Source organism: Gouania willdenowi, chromosome 6 (assembly GCF_900634775.1).
Source record: "Gouania willdenowi chromosome 6, fGouWil2.1, whole genome shotgun sequence".
Lineage (NCBI taxonomy): Eukaryota > Metazoa > Chordata > Actinopteri > Blenniiformes > Gobiesocidae > Gouania > Gouania willdenowi.
In genome coordinates this window covers 2,687,150-2,703,227 of record NC_041049.1, presented here as the reverse complement: position 1 = coordinate 2,703,227, position 16,078 = coordinate 2,687,150, and positions in this window count along the sequence as shown.

Genomic DNA, 16,078 nt, shown 5'->3' with positions numbered 1-16,078 from the left:
CTGTTGTGTGTCATGTGGTGTGTATTGTGCTGCGTATTATTGTGTTGTGTCATGTTGTGTAATATTGTGTCATGTTGTGTATTATTGTGTTGTGTATCAGATTCATTGTGCTGTGTCATGTTGTGTATTATTAAGTATCATTGTGCTGTGTCATGTTGTGTGTCATTGTGCTGTGTCATGTTGTGTGTCATTGTGCTGTGTCATGTTGTGTGTCATTGTGCTGTGTCATGTTGTGTAATGTTGTGTAATGTTGTGCTGTGTCATGTTGTGTTTCGCTGACACTGTGAATGAACTCCTTAACAGAGAGCAGTCCCATATGTTCAGGTTAGCTTAGCACGTAGCGGTGCTGACTGGGGGGGGGTCCTTTCAACCTTCAGTCCTCCAGCTGAGAAGCTGCAAACCCCTCCCCCTGTGAGCTCTGGACTCACACAACCAGGAAGCTCCAGGCAGACCTTGTCCTTCAGCTTCCTGTCATCCAGCATCTCAGGTTTGGTCACCATGGCAACCATGTTGCTTGAAGGTACCGACGCGGCCCTGGATTCGTCTTTCATGTCACAGAGCTGGAGCCATGTCAAGTGTGTCTAATTTCCATCACGTAGTTTTTTACTAGCTCCATCTCTACTGAAGTCAAACCCACACGACGTTGACGACGGTAGCCCAACGCTAGCAAACAGAAGTCAGTCATCACTTACAATGGTCACCATTTGAACCAAAACACCGGCTGGGATCTCAAACCATCCTAAAGAGAGCTGTAACTGTGTTAGCAGCTTTGTTAGCAGAGGCTACGCTAGTGTCTCTGTCTCCATTATCATCTGACGTTTATTCAACAAGTGTACACATTAAAATGATCCTCCACTGTTTTTACAAATGTGGCTTAAAACCTTCTAAATGTACTTATAAGAAGATCTATGTTTAATAAAAAAACAATTATTTCACACCATATTTGTTTTATTACCTTTAAAAATGGGACTACTTTACAGTTTTAGAGCCTGTGTTCCTCCATCTTGAAATCACATGATTGATGATGTCACACGGCCCCACTGCCTATAAACATCCCATTGTTTTCTATTGGAGTGAAACATTCAGCCTGATTTTTAGATCATTTAACAGCTTTTGGTTGATCTAAATAATCAGGAAACATTAAAGATGTCGATGTAAACCTCTTTTCTACCAAAAGAGGATAAAAACAGTTGTGACCCCAAATGCAACTCCAACTCTGTAGTTTGGTAGTAGACAATGAAGCAGAGAACATAAGCTCTCCAAAGGGATATTTACTCTCCTTTAAACAGTGCGCTGACACGCTCTGGTGGTTGAAGTTAGCGAGTAAATCACAGACTGTTGAAGACACACAAACCTTGAGGATAGAAGCAGTCTAACTTCAGCCACCAGAGCATGTCAGCACACTGTTTAAGGGAGAGTAAAGGTCCCTTAGGAGAGCTCTTTTTCTCTGCTTTATTGACATCAATCACGTGATTTCAAGATGGTGGAACACAGGCTCTAAAACTGTAAATATTGTGCCTAATAATGTGCTTTGTTAGGTATAGATCTACTAATTAGTACATTTAGAAGATTTTGGGCCACATTTGTAAAAACAGTGGAGGTTCCCTTTAAGAAGAGACTCTTAAATACGTTTCTGTGAGAATTTTGAATTCAGACAAGCTGTTTAAATTAAAGGGTCTCTCTCTTAAATTTTCTGTGATCGGTGAAAATGGAGGGAAAATTCCTCATTCTTTTCCTGAAATGAAAATGGCTTTATTGCTAATATTTCTTTTATAGTTTTTGAAACAAAATCAAGTGGAAATTGCAATTTTCACTGAAATGGAACTCACATGGACAATATCACACATTTCTACATATTTGTCACACGTGTTTTTCACTGTAAAATCAGTGGGCTAATGTTAGCTTTAGCAAGTGCAGCTAACATCTGGACGTCAAATCTCAAGCAAAGTCTTGCGTCGTCGCAGCACGTGCTCGTTTTGTGTATAAATGTGAAATGATGACAGTAGTTAACTCCATTCACCACATTGAGCATGTTTGGTATGAGTTCAGGAGGTTTAATTAATAAATAAACATCTGATGGAGGAAAGCTAATGAAACGGAAGCAAAACGTAAATGTGTAAAGTGAACGCTAAACTAAACCTTGTTTTTTAAACGCACTATTTCACATTTGCTCCAAACGAGCTGACAGTAAAGATGAAAGATTAATGACTGTAATCTGTGCACCTGTAGTGTCTCTACCCAACATGCACCACTTAGCCCTGGCACGCTGCGGCGCTAATTGTACGCTGACCAAAAACACATCATTATGTTGTCTTTGAAATGAACTGTGCCGACATACATCAGTGGGTCTTTATTAGTGTAAACGTTTAGTTAAAAGTAGAGAAAATAGATGAAATAGTCCCTGAAAAGCCGCCGTGTGATTGCATGTTCTCTCAGGTGCGTACGATTGAGCCTGGTCACAGAGAGAACCACACAAAGAAAGGAACAGGCCTCGTGACATCCCATAATTATCTTCTGCTAGTCACAAAGCTAACGGTAATTAGCGGCTGCTTGGAAACTACCAGGAACAACGTGTTGTGCACAGTGCACGTGGAGAGAGCACAGAAACTCCTCCTCAAACACTTTGGACAATGACGTTCATCCTTTCAAAGGTCTGTGACCCTCCTATTATCCTTGGGGTCAGTTTGACCCAATTCAACGTTAGCTGAATATATATATTTTTTGCTTCAAATTTCATGATTATTCCTAATTTGATGGATACAATTAATTAATCTTAAAATTATCATGATTTTTTTTTTCAATGTGCTGAACACTCATTGTGTGCATTGGTGTTCCTCTGGGGTCAATCTGACCCCAGGCTGTTTTAGCATGGGTAAAACCTGTCTGTCTGTCTGTCTGTCTGTCTGTCTGTCTGTCAGTGAAAGTGACGTAGAGGAGAATGTGTCTGAGACAGAGGACTTTACAGTAAATAATCCCAAATACAGTATGTTACAAAAAGGAGATAAAAATAAGTAAATAAATATGTCAATGAGATGTTATATATAATATAATATATTTTTTAAAAACACAAGGTGGATTTTCTATCATATTTAATGAAAATGAAACAATTGCATAAATTAGGAGAAATAAAGTGTTGCATGTACTTGAAATCTCAGCATTTCCTTCCTTATTAAGTTACTGCTAGCCTTCCTTATTATTTTACACAATGTTTAAAAGAAACTGTGAAAATACAGTATTTAAGAAGTGCTGCTCAGATGTGTTGGAATACGGCCACTCCACGGACACGTTGGTCCCATTCCAGACAAGCGACTTATGAGTAGACGAAGCATCTGCGTTGTTCTCCATCTTATAAACACTGCAGCGTGAAAGCCACTACGGCAAGCAAGAGGGTCATTTGTAGCTTTTCTAGATTGTAAAATTTAGTGCCACAACATTTCGTTACATGACGTGTGTACAGAGGCGAAAGGAACGGATTACATGTACTCACATTACTGTAATTGAGTTACTTTTATGAGGTACTTGTACATTTTTGAGTATATTTCTAAATCAGTCATTTTACTTGTGCTTAAGTACGTTTTGAAAGAAGTAAAGTCATTTGTTACGTTTCTCCACCCAACCGTTCCTAAGTATGTTGTTTTTTGTTTGTAAAATGATCAACGGACGTTGTGGAACTCAAAAAATGAAAACAATCAAATGCATCACATCATAGCGACCAATCAGATTACAGTAAACGTAATGCATTGCAACAAAACAGCATTGAATGGAGGTTATTTTCTCAGTTTTAGAGTTTATAAATGTAGCTATAGTTAGACCTTGAGAAATTATTTATATTTTGAATTGAAGTAATTTTTGTTGAAGTGTGTTTGTGTGTGTGTGTGTGTGTGTGTGTGTGTGTGTGTGTGTGTGTGTGTGTGTGTGTGTGTGTGTGTGTGTGTGTGTGTGTTGTAACAGGAACAAACATGCATGAAGCAGCTTTTGTCTCCTCCATCATGGAATCATGGAGCGATGACATTAACGTCCCTCGCCAAGGCAGAGGAAATCAGATGGAATGATCCGTTACCGAGCCGTGAGCCGTGAGCATTCCTCAAACTTTACTTTCACAGAAAAAAAAAACATCTAAAAACATGGTGCTCCACCTTCTTGGGAACTTCACGCTGTGGAGCAACAGCACTCAGGTTTCCCTGCACGTGGCGTGGTCAGCGCAGGAAAACCTAGCAACACAATCAGCAGTGGTCGCACACACACACACACACACACACACACACACACACACACACACACACACACACACACAAACACACACACACACACACACACACACACACACACACACACACACACACACACACACACTGAAGTTTCAGTCAAACAGACAGTGAGGGGCGCGTTAGACACTTAATTGACCGGCACGTATTTTACATTAATTCCAGCACAAAAAACTCTAAATGAGCATCTTTTGGTGCTGCGTCAACAGGCGTAATCACATTTAATCAAAAAGCACTCAGCCTCCCTTCCAGTTTGAGGCTCACACGAGGCACAGAAAGCCGTCTTTGTTTGCTCTGCGAGGGCCTTTGACGCCTGAAAAGCCAAAGCTAACAGTAGACAAAGCTTCAAACTTTGAAAACAAACACAGCCCTGAAAGATTAGCAGAAAGAAAGCATTTATTTTGATAAATAAAAATCTGGTAGAAACATTAGAAAACATTCCAAAACGTCATGTTTACATGCAGTAATAATAATAATAATGACCTCCCAAACAATGCAGGTGGATTAGGCATCATCGGGATCCACGAGCCTGAGGAGGAAATGAACGCTCTGTGTACGACAGTGTCAGAGACGTCACTCTGGATTAGCCACAGATGTGCAAAGATGCGCTGGAAGCATTAGATCAATGCGTCGCTCCTCACTAATCAGATGTGACATGTCTTTGATATTAATGTGATTATGCTTCAAGAAATCCTCCCTGATCGTTCTGACAGGATCACAGAACGGACTCGACCTGCAACAACAGGAGAAGGAGAATAAGACATTAGCCATTAGCTAAAGGCACTTTAATAGATTTATAATGTTTAGCTAGTTAAAGGGGTTCAACTTGATTTTGAATGTCAGGTTGAAAATATACTACTTGACTACTTGATCAATCGCATGATGACCAATCATTTAAATGTAAAACCATCAAACCTACTAATCCAATTCATTAGGATGATGTATTACTCATAAATACAAACAAATAAGTTCAATATTACGTGTTTAGTCCAACAACCCAACCAACCAACAATCAAACAACCCAACAAAACAACCAAAAGCCAAAGAACCCAAGCTCCCAACCAACAAATCAACCAACCAACCAACCAACCAACCAACCAACAAACTACTCAACTAACAACCAATGAACCCAACCAACTAAAAACCCAACTAACAACCAAAGAACCCAACCACCCAACCAACCAACAAACATCAACTCAAATAACCAACAAAATAAATCAATCAATCACCCAATAACTAAAGAAACCAACTGAATAACCAACCAAACCAATTTACAGCCTGAGCAACAAACAACCTTACTAATCAACAACTCAACTAACTCAGAATCAGAAAAAACTTTATTTATCCCTGAGGGGTGATTAGAAACGCAAGAAGCGGAATATAAAAGAAAATTAAAAGAAACACATAATTATAAATGAAAACAACTCTAATAATAATTACACACAGTTTTAAGGTAAACTGAATTACAAGGTGCAAATAAATAACAAGGTGCCAAATGATTATGTATAAGTTAAAAATAAAAAATAATGATAACGAATAAGAAATAAAAGAAAGTATATAAACACGTGTAAACCGATTTTTATTATTTATGTTTTAGGACAGTGGCAGACCAGCTGCAGTAGTAGTTTCCTGAGAAGGTACATCTTCCTCACGATCACCTCAGTGTTGGAGGAGAACTTCAGCTGGTTGTCGAGGACGGAACCTCAACAACCTCAACCAACCATCCAACCAACCAACCAACCAACCATCCAACCAACCAACCAACCAACCATTCAACCAACCAACCAACCATTCAACCAACCAACCAATTATTCTTTAAATCTGCACACAGAGGTTTTTAAAAATAATATATATATATATACATATATATATATATATATATATATATATATATATATATATATATATATATATATAATTATTATTATTCTTTTTTTACTTAAAGTATAATTTTAATGTAACTTTTTGTAAAACAATGACCATCTTGTTGTACAGATATAACTTATGCTGTGCACACACTGAGAGAAATGAACCATTGACTAGTTTGGATAGTTTATTGAGGTCACAAACAGGATGTTGGACTGTGAGAAGAAGACGAAGTACCTGGAGTATAAACGTGGAAACTCACTTTACTTAAAAAGCTTTTAAAAACAGAATTATTCCGGAAATGTGTGATGTTCAAAAGCCTTGTAATGCTGAGGATCAATATGTTTGCTCTTTGGACAAAAGCAGTAATGGAGGAAACAGCCTGGTTGGATGAATACCAAGTAGTGACACTGGTTGAGTAAAAGGCCAGAATAAACCAGCAGAACGGGGGCGTCTGTGCTGTAACGTAGTAATCCTACTATTCATCTTCTTCAGCCTCAGCTCTCCCACAGAGCCCAGAAATAAAACTCCACCTCTGCCTTCCATTCACACAGGATTAGCTAACAGGCTAATGCTAGCCTTGTCAGTGTGATACATGTTACAGGTTATTTCAATGATATCTCACACTCTTTCTCACCGTGTTATTATCAGCGTAGTATTTCTACGGTTCCAGTTCCTCGTTTCAAAAGTTCATGATTGTTTGTTTTTCCCCGATAAAAAAGGTCAGATTTCACAAGTTAACTCATGTTATGCAAAAGCTACAAAAGCACAACAGTATCCAACAGAAAGGTCAACGTACTCAGGGCAGAGGCAGAGTGACAGGACAAAAGCCCAACAGGTAAAATCCCAAAGGACATAATCCCAACAGACAAAAATCCAAATTGGTGAAATCCCAATGAACAAAATCCCATCGGACAGAATTCCACTTGAAAAAATCCCAATAAACAAAACCCCAATGTCCAAAATCTAAATTGGCGAAATTCCAACAAACAAAATCCCAATGGGCTAAAATCCCATCAAACAAAATTCGAACTGACAAAATCTCAAAAGACAAAATCCCAAGAAAGAAAAATCCAAATGAACTAAAATCCCAAAGGCCATAATCTCAAAAGACTATTTCTAGTGGAGAGAATACCAACAGAAAAAATCCCAATGGATGAGTTCCATATGGACTAAATTCCAATGGATAAAACCTTAATGGACAAAATTCCAACTGGTAAATCCCCAATGGCTTATTTCTGATCCTTTTATAAGAAAAACAACTTTAGTTTTAAGAATTTATCAACCTCACCATCGTCACAAAAGACTTATTCTATTACCCAGAATGCCGTGCTCTCAGCTGTTCAACAGGAGCTGATGAGTAACAACGGGGTAACGTGGACTGTTAGCTTTGTGAATAGCCACTTAAAGGCTAATCTTTAAAAACACACTTATTTTTTAAGTGAAGGGAACAAAGCGTGTTTTTAACTCTTTAACAGCTAAAAAACGTTACAATGTCAGGAACGAAACTGTGGCTAAATTTCCTCTTTTTTAATCTCACATTATTTTAGCAGCACCCGAGGAGGTCTAAGGTCAGTTTAGGTCAAACACGGTCAACAGGTGGTCCGGTGGTCACATGCACACAAAATGACTCCAAAAAACAAACAAAATGCACAAAATGACTCCAAAATCACAACAAATAGGCATAAAAATGACAATGACAATATAACTCTACATCCACAACAAAAATGATCCAGAACCTGAATAAAAACACACTAAATGACTCCAAAAACACACAAAAAGCCAACAAAAATACACAATAAAACTCTAAATCCAGAACAAAAACACACAAAATGACTCCAAAACCAAACTACAACATAAATGTACACAACCTATTGCTGCTGCTGTGTGTGTGTGTGTGTGTGTGTGTGTGTGTGTGTGTGTGTGTATGTGTGTCTGTGTGTGTGTGTGTGTGTCTCTGTGTGTGTATGTGTGTGTGTGTGTGTTTACTCACCAGCATTACAGACCAATCGGGTTAAGGAACCAGTTTTGATGGTCTCTTAAACCTAAAACTTTATAATGTTATAATTATTGAATATTAATTGTAAAAGTCATTATAAATATATGTGTGAATACTTAGTTTACAGTGTAATCAGTTAATATAGTTGTTATAATGTTATGACACGCCCCCTTCCTTTCTGAGCTTCACACATGTTGGTCTCATAATGTAGGTTAGGTTTGTGAGACCATGACGTGTGTCTAACAGCGCCCCCAGAGGCTGCAGGACACATTGCAAGTTACACAATCATCAGCTGGTTGTGATCCAGTGAGAACCAGCCAACACTGCAGTTAGCTGCTAAGCTAATTTTGTCATCACAGGTTCCTGGCTTTAGCACTTTAGCTAGAAGCTAAGCTAATGCCCAAGCCTATTCATGACTGCCTTGAAATATTTCCCATCATGCCTTGCGTTTTCAACTGGCGCCATTTACGGTAACTGTGGCTCGCCATAATAGAAAAATGCATATAACTCTAATATACAAAGTTCAAACAGCATCATATTTGATACACATGATGACTGTCCATCCATAAACAAGAATCAATGTGAAAACTACCCATCATGCTTTGCATTCTCGACGAGCGCCATTTAGCACGCCATAATATAAAAACCACTATAACTGTCATATACAAAGTTCAAACTGCCTCATATTTGACACACATGATGGTTGTCCATCCCTAAACAATGTTCAATGTGATGATTACCCATGATGCCTTGCATTCTTGACTGGCGTCATTTAGCACGCCATAATAGAAAACTCGCTATAACTCTAATTTACAAAATTCAAACAGCCTCATATTTGATACACATGTTGACTGTCTATCCCTAAATAAGACTCAATGTCAAAATTACCCATGATGCCTTGCGTTCTCAGAGGGCGCCGCTTTTAGTGGCGTCCAACGCTAACAGCTCCAGCAGAAAGACAATATGTTATGTTGACTTCAAAATAGCGTTGGATGAATGTTATAAGATGGGAGCAGGTCACTGATGAAGAAAAAACAGGCTGTGATCAGTGGGAGGGGCCTATAATGTCACTGTAAAATCCTTCGCCATCACATCTAAATGCTGTATCTATGTAGCTATTTTTCAATGGATTTGCATCAAAATTTTAAAGTGGTTTTCTCGTCATACTGGGTTTTTAACTAATACTACTGGTAAACAGGCCTTTAATTGGTTTTACTGGTTAAACTGTTTTATTGCAATATGATTGCTATTGCTAGACTAATGCTAGGTTATTGCTACATTAATGCCATTGTTAGGTTCATGCTAATGCTAAGCTATTGCTAGCTAATGTTAATGCTCGGTAAATGCTATTGCTAGGTTCATGCTAATGCTAGGTTCATGCTAATGCTAGGTTCATGCAATTTCTAGGCTAATGCTAATTCAAGGTTTTTGCTAATAGTAGATTAATGCTAATGTTAGCCCAATGTTAATGCTAGGTTAATGCCAATGCTAGGCTAATGCTATGTTAATGTTAATGTCAGGTTATTGCTAATGCTGGGCTAATGCTAATGTTAGCCCAATGCTATTGCAAGGTTAATGTTAATGTTAGGTTAATGCTATTGCTACCTTAATGTTAGATGTATGCTAATTAAAAGCTAATGCTATTGCTAGGTTAATGCTATTGCTAGGCTAATGCTAAAACATTTTAAATGCAATAACCCAAACCCCGATCCCCAACATCGGTATACGCAACCATGGACTACCAACCCGGCCACTTCTTTGAACCCTAAGACACCACTCGCAGCTTTAATTTTTGCTGTATTTTAGACCAGGTCTGGCTGATTCGATTGATTTATAACAGAAGTAGGCAACTTTTATCACAGCGGGGCCACAAATTGTGATTGTTTGATCGGAGGGTCACATGATCAACATTCATGTCAGCATTTAGTATAATGAGCAATCTGAGCATTAATACAGGAAAGAACAAAGAGTGTTTATATAAAGTTTGTGTTTTTCTATCATTCTGTGTATGTTTGTTGTTGGTGTACTCATTTTGAGGCATTTTGTGCATTTCTGTAATCTTTTTGTGTATTTTTCCTGTAAAATATATTTTGTATCTATAATATGTTTTTGAAGTCATATTGTCTGTGTGCTATAATGTTGTGTTTTTTGCAGTAATTTTTGTTTATTTCTGTTGTCGTTTTGCTTGTTTGTTAGTGTTGTGGGCTTGCAGGGTCATTTTGTGTGATTTTTCTAGTATTTTTGTGTAATTTTATTGTAATTTTCTTTATTTATTTGTTCTTCTGAGTAATTTTGTGTATTATTGTTGTCGCTTTGTTCATTTTTGTAGTATTTTCTGTGTTTTTCACTCGTCTTTTTCTGTACTTTCCTGCAATGTTTTAATGTTGTTTTTTTTTTTTTTTTTTTAAGGATTTTTTTGGGCTCTAGTGGCCTTTATATGACAGTTGCTTGACAGGAAGGGGGTTAGAGAGAGCAGGGAATGACACGCAGGAAAGGGTCCCAGGCTGGGAATCGAACCTGGACCTGCTGCAGGTGAGGAACTATAGCCTCTGTACATGGGGCGGGCGCTCAACCCACTGAGCTACACATCACCCCGTTTTAATGCTGTTTTTGCTCTTGTTTTGAATCCATTTACTTTGGGGGACGTATAAAATTTGACCATGTGTTTCACAATGTTTTCATCAAGTTATGCCTTTTGTCACTGAGGAAAAACAGTAAATATTGTGAATTGTACAGTATAATAGTAGATATTTGATGAGTGAGTTAGCAGATCTTGTGAATTTCACCTTCTTTCCTCATGATTGTCATTTTTTATCATAATTTCAGTTTTTTTATGATGCTTGTTTTCCTTAGAGAAGCATAGGGTAGGATGTATAAATCAGACTCTTTAGTGACACCACGGTGGTTAGTGTAACTGCAGTCATCAGCCAAGCTAGCGCAGTGGCGTGTAAAAGCTGTTTGTTTAGCGGAGCACAGCTGATCTTGTCAATAGAGGATGGACACCCGACCGAACCCTGACGGGACCCGACGGCACCGGACGGGTCGAGTTCAGACAAATAATTAGAACTGGTGGTCGGGTTTGGTCACATAGTGACGTTTGTGCGCAGTCTGAAGTGAGTGAGTGCAGTAGCAGCCACAGCTGATGTAGCTCTGAAGAATGCACAGTGAGAGCTGTGAGTCGTGGGACAATGGAGCAGAGGATAATTATGAAGGAACATATATTTGAAACATTCATTTTACTGCACAATTACATGGATTATCTTTATCTTTGATATATAGATAATATAAATAGATCCGATGAATCTCTTGCGTGTGTCTTATTTGTGTTTCCCTGTGCGTTTATCTAATGTTGTTAATAAAATCAGTGCTTACCACTAAAACAAACAGACATTTCAAAAACAAAAACACAAAAACAACCCAAGCTGTTTGAGGTCCAGTGTGAAATATCCACAGTCACTCATGATTTTAGGTGCAATGTTCTGTTCTGTTCCTCACCCGTCTTCCTCCAAACCCTTGGACCTTGATTCCCGAATGAAACGCACACTTTAGTTTCATCAGAAAAGAGGACCATGGACCACTGGTCAACAATCCAGTCCTTCTTCTCCTCTTTTTTTATACAAAAACTGAGAAGTAAATGGTGATTTCTTCACAGTATTCAATTTTTTTGAAATCCTGTTTTTGTGGGTTTTATGAGCTGGAATCCCAAATTATGTAAAAAAAATAAACAAATGAATACTTGAAATTGTTTAAATTGTGGACCTTGAATCTATAATCAATGAAACTTTAACATTTTGAATGGGATTATGGAACTTTTCCATGATATTCTAATTTTTTGGAAAGCGTCTGTACTTATGTCATTTCTTTAAGAAAAAAAATCTGCTTTTTACTGTTGGGTCCGACTTGGACGAGAAAATGTGGCCCGATCCGCACTCTAACCGTGACACGGTTAGTTATTTACTCGTTGTTCATGTGACACTCATCTATATACTACCATTGTACTATACTACAGTAGTAGTATATAGAGTCTACTAAGTATATACTTTTTGTCCACATTTTAGTTTATTAAAGTATACTTAGAGTATACTTTTATGAACTATGATTTATACTAGTTTACTTGTTGTTATACTTTAAGCATACTTATAAGTTTGCTCATCATATTTTTTGTAGCATACTATCTATATACTTGAAATATGCTTCTTAAAGTTAACTCATTGCAGTCTACTTACTGTACGTACACTAGACTGCAATGACCTTGATCAATAATGTCAAGTCAAATGTTTTTCTGTTTTTGTGTATGTTTTTAAGGTACATAAAGTTAATGCATTTGAGCAAACTCCAGCATTATATGATGTTGAACATGTAAGTTAATAACAGGGGTCGTACCTCAAAGTAAATGTGTAGTGAAAAACCTTTTTGTTCTGCTAAATTAAATGTAAGCACAATGACTTGACTTTATTCTGTACTTGGATCAAGATACTAAATATGAATACTTTGTGGTAGAAAGAATAGTCTAAATATACTTCATTATATTTTTCTAAAGTATATAAAAAGTATACTTCAAGTATACTGCTTCAGTTTTAGTATAAAATAGGTATACATGTAGTACAAGTACAAGTTTTAGTATTAAAGTGTAAGTCTAAGTATTAATGTACTTAGTCTGAGACTATTCTTTATACTTTTCAGTATAAGCTAAGTATACTTCACTATACTTTTCTTAAGTATATAAAATATAGTATATAAAAAGTATACTTCAAGAATACTGCCTCAGTTTTAGTATAAAAAGGTATACATGTCATACAGTTAAATAAACTACTTTATGCTAAAGGTCCCACAGTCTTAGTCAAAGAGGTTTGTCAGTAAACTGTGTCAGTGAAGATTAAAACACAGGAAGTGCTTTAAAATGACCTGAAATAATGCTGACTCACTGCTTCTGTGTATGACTAAGATTCACTAAGGCTTGTGTGTTTTTTGTGTTTACATGATCATAGTGTATGAGACCAGTGTTTGGCATATGAGGACAGTCACACACACAGTCAGTGTGAACCAATACTTTAGTACAAATACAGTAAAATACAGTATGTCACATCACAGTTTTACATGATTTTAAATATTGGCATGACAAAAGCAGTTATAGGATCAAATGTCACCATGTTTTTATCAAGATATGCCTTTTCTTATTGAGGAAATAATATTAGTTAATATTGTGAATCTGTACAGTAATGTTGAGATGATATTTGATGAGTGAGTTAACAGATCTTAGGAATTTCCCCTCATGATTGTCATTTTTTATCATAATTTAAAATTTTCATCTAATAATTTCACTTTTTTATTATGCTCGTTTTCATTAACTGTTTATTTAATTATTTATTGATAGGAAGAGGTGTATTTGCATTGGAGCCAATTCATAAAGGCTCATTAATTTTGGAGAAGAGTGGCTTCAGCGTCACAAAAACGCTTGTATTTAGCCTTGGAATGTTCCCTTACAGCTTAAGTACAAAAACTAGCAACAATGTACAACATAAACACAAAAAACCATCTACAATAAATAAATTAAAGCAATCTGAATTAACATTCGGAAAAAAATTTGACCAACTCTGCTTTACAAAAACTGCTATAAAACAACCATAAATGATGTGCATAAAAAGCACAAAACTGCTGCTCAAAATACAAAACTGCAATTTTTCAACCTTAACACAGTGATGTAAAGTAAGCTGTGCTTATTCCAAGTACACATTCTGCTGTTGAAAATGCTTATAAATAAATAAATATGGAAAAACTAATTCACAACATTTTTCTCAGCTACACAAAGCAAAATGAGCTGCTGTTAGCAGTGACTCAGCAGTAGCAACAGGCTGCATATTTACAACAACATACCGTGCAATAGTTTGGCTGACCTGTCCCTGGATAACAGTCACAGTCTGTTAAAATCTATACGCTGTTGTTTCGGTGCAGAGGTATCCCTCATGTCCACCATAGCAGCGTTAGCTTAGAGTTTCACTGATGCATCTTTTGGAGACAAATTAGTAAAATAATGCACTTATTTCTACTCTGAGAAGCTCATCCTGCTCTCGCATTGACTCGCCATGATTGGCGCACGTGATGTAAACAGAAATATGCTGACAATGCTGTTTCTTCTTCTGTTTTACCGTGGTTGGCACGGCATCCCGCAAAAAAATGTAGCACCACTGTAAACGGGAAATACACTGCAGCTAGCAAAGAAACGGACAAACGCACCATATTGTAACGTTAACTGCGTTATTTCTTTAAAAAAATATTGCATTAGAGTATTAGTTACTGTCAAAAGTAACATTAACACTGCATATGACCCGTGTTTCTACGATGGGGCCGAGAGTTTCGATGTCTGTGTAATCATTAATATGGCCTTACAGCTCATGTCAGAACAAAAATGAGATCCATGAGGTCAAAAAAACTGAAGAAGAGCTGGAGACAGCTGTAGCAAGACAAGGCTGTTTGTTGGTGTTTTTTTCTAAGAGCTCAGTGGTCTCCATAATTCTGGTATGGAAGATGTTTGGGTCAACCAGGACTCTTCCTGGTTGGAGAGGGCGTTAAGAGAGAGGTCATTTTGGTTGGAGAGGGAACGGAGAGGGTCCCATTCCTCTCTCAAACACTCCCTCTATGTCTGCTTCTTCCCTTGTGTGTTTGCTCCTGTACTCCTTCTGGCTTTTGTCTTGCAGGTCCGTGGGATCCTCAGTGTGGAGTTACAGAGTCTCAACAACTCTGTCTCCACCCTTTCCTCTGCACACACCCAACACAGCATAACGTGGATGGCTGTTCATCATAGGAATGGGATCCACACAAGGTTCCTGCTGCTTAACAGAAGGTTTTCCTTGCCGCCATGATGAATTCATGTTGGGTGTGGGATACATATGTATGTGTATATACGCATATATGCATATGTGTGTATCCATAAAATGAAGAGTCCGTCCTTAAGACTGCTCTACTGTAAAGTGTCCTGAGATACCATTGGTTATGATTTGGCGCTATACAAATAAAAGATTGATTGATTGATTGATTGATTGATTCCTACAGCTGACCGTCCAAACAAACTGAACAGCTGGGGAGAAGAGCCTTGGTAAGAGAGGTAACTAAGAACCAAAAGATGACTGGCTGAGCTCCAGAGATCCTGTGAGGAGATGGAGAAAGTTTCAGACCACTCAAAAGGCAGGATAGGGTTTTCAAAAACACACCTGAAGGACTCCCAGCCCCAGACGACACAAGGACAGCAGCCCGGGGCCCGTCGCCCATGAGATAACATGAGTACCAAGACAGCAGGTGCCACCTTTCCACAGACACCATCCCGAGGGGCCACGCAACACTGCATCAACCCTGGCGTGGATGCCAGTGTCCCCACCACTGTGCCCTTCCACACACAAAAGCGATGGGGCTCCCAGGGTCAACACACCGTGAAAACCGCCCCAAGACTACCAGGAGACAAGGCCAGCATTTAGCCACAGCTAAAAAGGAGAGGAACCACTACAACCTGCAAGACGGATACGGCACAGAAAGACACTACAAAGCGAGATCCCAGCCAGACCCCCCAATGACTCCCAAAGGCTCAATGCCCCCGACCCACCATGTTATGGTGCCTCTCCATTGTGTTGTATTGTGAATGTATAAGGTGCAATTAAAAGAAGGGTAATGGGCGGTGATAGCTCCGGAGGGTAGAGGGCAGAAGTTGCCCCCCCCCGGGGTGGTACTGAGGTGCGTTTAAGATTGGAGAGAGAACAGATGGCTCAACGGGCACGCAGAACCACAGGCATCAGTCTGACCAGCAACTATGACATCAGCTGCATTCTAAAAGAATCACTCTGAAAAAAATGGAATTCTGCCTTTCATTTGTTCTTTAAAAACTATCTCACTCCGTGGACAGACATCAGTGTTCTACAGCAGTGCAAAGTCTATTTTCTACTAGACTTGAAAGCGTAAT